The following is a 6,182-nucleotide window of genomic DNA, read 5'->3' as shown; positions in this document are numbered from 1 at the left end:
GTACACCACCACGCCCGTCTTCTTTTTTTTTTTTTTTTTTTTTTTTTAAGAATTATTTTCAGTGGCTGGAGAAATGGCTCAGCAGTTAAGAACACTGATTGCTCTTCCAGAGGACCTGGGTTAGATTCCCAGCACCCACATGGCAGCTCACAACCATCTGTAACTTTGGTTCCAGGGGATCCTACACCCCTACACCCTCTTCTGTCTTGTGCAGGCATTGCACAACACCAGTGCACTTACCTGTTTGCAGGCAAAACATATAAAATAAAAATAAATCTAAATTTTTTTAAAAATTAGTATTTTTAGGGGCTGGAGAGATGGCTAAGCGGTTAACAACACTGGCTGTTCTTGCAGAAGACTGGGGTTCAAACCCCAGCACCCACATGGCAGCTAACAACTGTCCTTAACTCCAGTTCCAGGGGATCCTACAGCCTCTTCTGTCCTCCGCAGGTATTGCATAGCATGAGTGCATTTACATACATGCAGACAATACAGGCATACACATAAAAGACTTTTATTTTAAAAAATTAGCATTTTTGCCAAGTGTGGTAGCACAAGCCTTTAATCCCAGAACTGGGGAGGAAGAGGCAGATGGGTCCCTGTGAGACCCAGGCCAGCCTGATCTACAAAGTGAATTCCAGGCCTAGCTGGGACTACAGGGAGACCCTGTCTCAAAAATAAATAAGAAATATTTTGAGAAATGGCTAGTGGTTAAGAGCACTGACAGCTCTTCCAGAGGACCTAGGTTTGGGGCCTAGCACCCATATGGCAGCTAACAACTGTAACTCCAGTTCTAGGAGATCCAACACCCTTGTCTGGCCTCTGTGGACATTGCACACCTGTGACACACTTCTATACAGGCAGACAAAACACATAAAATTTAAATTTTATTGGGGCTGTAGAGATGGCTCAGCAGTTAAGAACACTGGTTCTGGGGCCGGAGAGATGGCTCAGTGGTTAAAAGCACTGACTGCTCTTGCAGAAGACCCGGGTTTGATTCCCAGCACCCACATGGTGGCTATGAACTGTTCTTAACTCCAGTTCCAAGTGAATCCGAAGCTGCCTTCTGACCTCCACAGCATTGCATGACACAGGTGTACACCACCACACTTGGCTTTTTTTTTTTAGTTAAAAAAGGAGAAATGAGTTTGAGGCCAGCCAGATGAAGCTACAGGGAGACCCTATCTCAAAAAAAGATTAAAAAAAAAAAAAGAGAGAGAGAGAAATGGCTCAGTAGTTAAAAGCATTTCCTGCTCTTTCTGAGAGCCTGAGATCAGTTCCTAGCACCCACACTGGGTGGCTCATAACTGTAACTCCAGCTCCAGAAAATCTACTGCCCTCCATAGGCACTGCACTCCTGTGGACATACCCAACCCCCACACATACACATAAATAAAAATAAAAAAAATTTTTTTTGGTCTTTTTAAGACAGAGTCTCCCTGTAGCCCCAGCTGTCCTGGAACTCACTATGTAGACCAGGCTGGCCTTGAACTCACAGAGATCCACCTGCCTCTGCCTCCCCAGTGCTGGGATTAAAGGCGTGTGCCACCATGCCTGGCTAAAAATAAAATTTTTTTAAATAGACTTTCCCAGATGTGGTATGACTGAGTCAATGTGATAGTTTTACCAAATTGCTTTCCAGAAGGGATGTATAGGTCTGAATATGTAGGAAGTCCTATCTCATTGGCCTTGCTATCTTAGAATACAAGTGCTAGATAACAAGACCAAAACATCAAAAAAATAATCCTGTGAGGCAGTAGCCCACACCTTTGATCCCAGCACTTGGGAGACAGCAGCAGGTCTGAGTTCCAGGCCACCAGCTGGTCTATATAATGAGTTCCCAGCCAGGTAGGACTTCATAGTGAAACCCTGCCTCAAAAAAAAATTTTTTTTTCTATTTTATTTTATTTATTTATTTATTTATTTTTTTTGGTCTTTTTGAGACAGGGTCTCCCTGTAGCCCCAGCTGACCTGGAACTCGCTATGTAAACCAGGCTGGCCTCGAATATTTATTATTTTTACTTTATAATATTTATTATTTTTACTTTATGTGTATGAGTGTATTGCGTGCATGTATGTGAGTGCACCCGTGTCGTGCAATGCCACAGAGGTCAGAAGAGGGCGTTGGATTCCCCTGGAACTGTAGTTAAGGAGGGTTTGTAGCCACCATGTGGATGCTGGGAATCAAACCCGGTTCCTCTGCAAGAGCAGTCAGCGCGCTTAACTGCTGAGCCATCTCTCCAACACCTCAAAAGAGAATTTTAATTTAAAAAAATTTCATTTTAATTATGCACTTATGTCTGCGTGTGGGTATGTGCATATATATATGCAGGTGCCAGTGAAGGCCAGAGGCATTGGATCCCTTGGAGGTGGAGTAATGGGTATCTGTGAGCTGCCTGATGTGGGTCCTAGGAACTGAACCTGGGTTCTCAGCAAGAACAGTATTTGCTCAACCACTGAGCCATCTCTCTGTTCCCAAGAGAGTCTCCTTCACTGCTCTATTAAGCCAGGCTAGCTGGCCAGAGCCTCTGAGGACTCTCTGGTCTCCCCTCACCTCAGTACATGTGTGCTGAGATTACAGGTGTGAGCTACTGTGTTAGCTGTGGGCTCTTCGTATTTCAATGCAGGCAGGTCCTCAGGCTTGTGCTTTACCCACTGAGCCCTCTGCCCAACTTCTCTATGCTATTTTTTTCCCACATTATTTTTGGTTTGCTTTGGTTTGGTTTTTTGTTTGTTTTTATTTTGAGACAGGGTCTCAACATGTAGACATGTAGCACTGGCTGACCTAGAACTGGCTATATAGGCCAAGCTGGCCTCAAACTCACAGAGATCTGCCTGCCTCTGCCCCCCACCCCCAACTCCCACAATGATTCAAGACAGAAATGAGGACCAGGGTTATGGCCCCAAGAGACAGTGAGCAAAGCCACCGGCAAACAATGATAAGTCAGGAAACAAGGCTCAAAGTCAAATCCTTGAAGGGTAGTGGGGGCAGAGGGCTCAGTCAGAAAAGTGCCTCTGAGCAAGCATGAAAACCTGAGTTCACATCCCTAGGACCCTGTAAAAAGCTGGGTGTGGGCCCTGTGTACACTCTCATTCAGGTGGCCCTCGGCTCACTTTGGCAATGGATCTGATCTATACTATTGTATTGTTTCTGGATAAAGTTTCTTTGCCACTTAAAAAAAAGTTGGACATGGCCATGCTTGTGTTTAATCTCACAGCAGACAGAATAGAGACAGGCAGATCTCCAGAGTTCCTTGGCCAGCCAGTATAGCCACTGCTGAATCAGTGAACACCAGGTTCAATGACCGACCTAGTCTCAAAAGATAAAGTGGAGCTGAGAGTGGTGGCACATGGTCTGAATCCTGGCACCCAGGAGGCAGAGACTGGTGGATTTCTGGTCTGTATAGCAAGTACCAGGCCAGCTGGGGCTACAGGAAGACTCAAAAAACCCAATAATGATGATGATGATGATGATGATGATGATGAAGAAGAAGAAGAAAAGGGCTATGTGTATAACTTAAGTGGTAGAGTGTTTGTAGTCCAAGCTTGAGGCCCTGTGTTAGATTTCCAGCACCACCAAAACCAAACAAACAAACAAAAGATAAGGTGGAGACTGTGTCTACCTCTGGCCTCCATACACATTCACGAGCCAGGCAGGCAGACTCTTTCTCTCATGAGGGTGCACACACACACAAAGAGCCTCACATTCATTTAACTTACCACATGGATTCATAGAACACAGCTCAGAAACACCTGTAATGACATGAATTCTAAGGAAATCCTCGGGACGTTTCACAGTCTATAAAATGCTCCACTAATGTTGCTTTACTGGAGCTTCAACATAACTTCTTGCAGCCACCCATATTTTATATACCACAACAGAGGCACAACACAACTAAAACTGAAGCCAGACTAGGTCTCTGAAATTCAGAGTTTTCTCTTTATATTTTATCATTCTTATTTTCTGTGTGTGAGTGTATTGCCTGCATGTATGTAAGTGCACCTATGTCATGCAATGCCCACAGAGGTCAGAAGAGTGTGTTGTATGTCCTGGAACTGGAGCTATAGGTGCTGGGAACTGAACCCAAGTCCTCTGCAAGAACAGTAGATGCTCTTAACTGCTGAGTCATCTCTCCAGCCCCATGAACTTTGATCTAAATTGGATCTCAGGTTAAATTATTCCTCCGCCCACCCTTTTTGGTTTTTAGTTTTTGTTTGTTTTTTGGTTGCTTGGTTGGGTTTTGTTGTTTTGCCTTGTTTTGTTTTTTGAGACAGGGTCTCCCTGTAGCACCAACTGGCCTGGAACAGCCTATGTAGACCAGGCTGGCCTTGAACTCACAGCAATCAGCCTGCCTCTGCCACCCAGGCTGGCCTCAAACTCACAGTGATCAGCCTGCCTCTGCCACCACACCTGGTCTTTTTTACAAAACAGGGTTTCATGCAACCTAAGCTGGGTTTAAATTTGATGTGTAGCTAAAGATGACTTTGAACTTTGAATCCTTGTGCTTCTGGAGTTCTGGGACCACAGGCCTGTGCCACCACATAGTTTTGGATTAAGTTATTCTGGACTCAAATGCAGCAATCAATGGCTTACAAGAAAAACATATTTTTTAAAAAAAGATATATACAAAATTATTTTGTGTGTTTGTGTTGTATTTATTTTATTTTTGAGACATAGTCATATGTTGCCCAGGCTTGAACTTCTGATCTTCTTCCTGCTTCCACTTCCCAAGTGCTGGGATTACAGGATCACCGTGCCAGTTTCATGCAGTGCTGGAGATGGAACCCAGGGCTTGCTGCATACTGGGAAAGCACTCAACCAGCTGAGCTCCATCCCTAGCCCAGGAATGGCATGGAGTTTTCTGTGTGTATTTGAGTTTTGTTTGCTGTTTCTTTTGCTGAATCTACAACGTGGATGCTGTACGACATTAAATATCCTGCCTGTGCTCCCTGACCTGGCCCTGCAGCAAAGTCCACAACTGCACCAGATGCCCCAGCCTCAGGCCCCCTGGCTCCAGGCAGAAGAATCTTTGTGAAATGCAAGTTGCTTCTTGTCCCCACTCTTCATGAAAACACTGGCTGGCTTCCCGGTACTCTGAGAAGGAAGTCCTCACCCCGACTTAAGGTGAATACAAGGGAGAGACGAAGACCTGAATCCAAAAATCGGCGACCCTACTTGCCAGCATGGCTTGCTGTGTGTTCTGTGAGTGAGCTGTCTTCCACAGCGGTCAGACTGGGCATGCACTAGATGAGCAGGAGTGAGCCTGTACTGTGCCCAGCACAGGTGCGACCTCTTTACTCAGACTGCAACCTCACATAACCTGACAGCTCTACACAGCTTGTGTGCCCACCCAGCCACATCTTATTACTCTCCAATGAGGCTTTGCTTCATTTATTTCCCATAATTCACCAGTGCTAGCCTGCTTCTGGCCCTTTCCATTTACTGTCCTCTCTGTAGCATGGAGTGACCTGATATTTCACCTGCCTACTCTATACTCTATGTCTATTGAGGGTTAGATTGTGGCCCTTAAAGAGGTATGTTGAAGACACTGGGCAACGGATGTAGCTCAATTGGGAGGGTGCTTGTCTAGCATCCACGAACCCCAGTTTCAATCCTCAGCACCTTGTAAACCAGGTGTAGTAAGCACTTCTTTTATCCCAGCACTCTAGAGATGGAGGCAGATGTATTAGGATCACCCTTTGCTAGACAGGCATCTGGCCCACACCTTTAATCCCAGCACTCAGGAGGCAGAGGCAAACAAATCTGTGAGTTCAAGGCTAGCCTGTTCTACATAGTGAGTTCCAGGCCAGCTGGGGCTATAGGGAGACCCTGTCTCAAAGAGATTAAAAAAAAAAAAATCATCCTCTGCTGCGTCGCAAATTTGAAGCCAGACTGAGCTACATCAACCTGTCTCAAAAGAGACAGACTGGAAAGAGCAGAAGGAGGATGAAAAGGAAGGAGGGGGAGGGGGAGAGGGAGAAGGGGAGGGGAGGGGAGAGGGCACTCTTCTTCTTTTTTTTTTTTTTGGTCTTTTGAGACAGGGTCTCCCTGTAGCCCCAGCTGTCCTGGAGCTCACTATGTAGACCAGGCTGGCCTTGAACTCACAGAGATCCGCCTGCCTCTGCCTTCCAAGTGCTGGGATTAAAGGTGTGTGCCACCACACCCGTCTTTCTTTGTTTTT

This window comes from Nannospalax galili, unplaced genomic scaffold, assembly GCF_000622305.1.
Source record: "Nannospalax galili isolate Female #2095 unplaced genomic scaffold, S.galili_v1.0 scaffold1877, whole genome shotgun sequence".
Classification (NCBI taxonomy): domain Eukaryota; kingdom Metazoa; phylum Chordata; class Mammalia; order Rodentia; family Spalacidae; genus Nannospalax; species Nannospalax galili.
Note: the sequence above shows the minus strand (reverse complement) of the source record.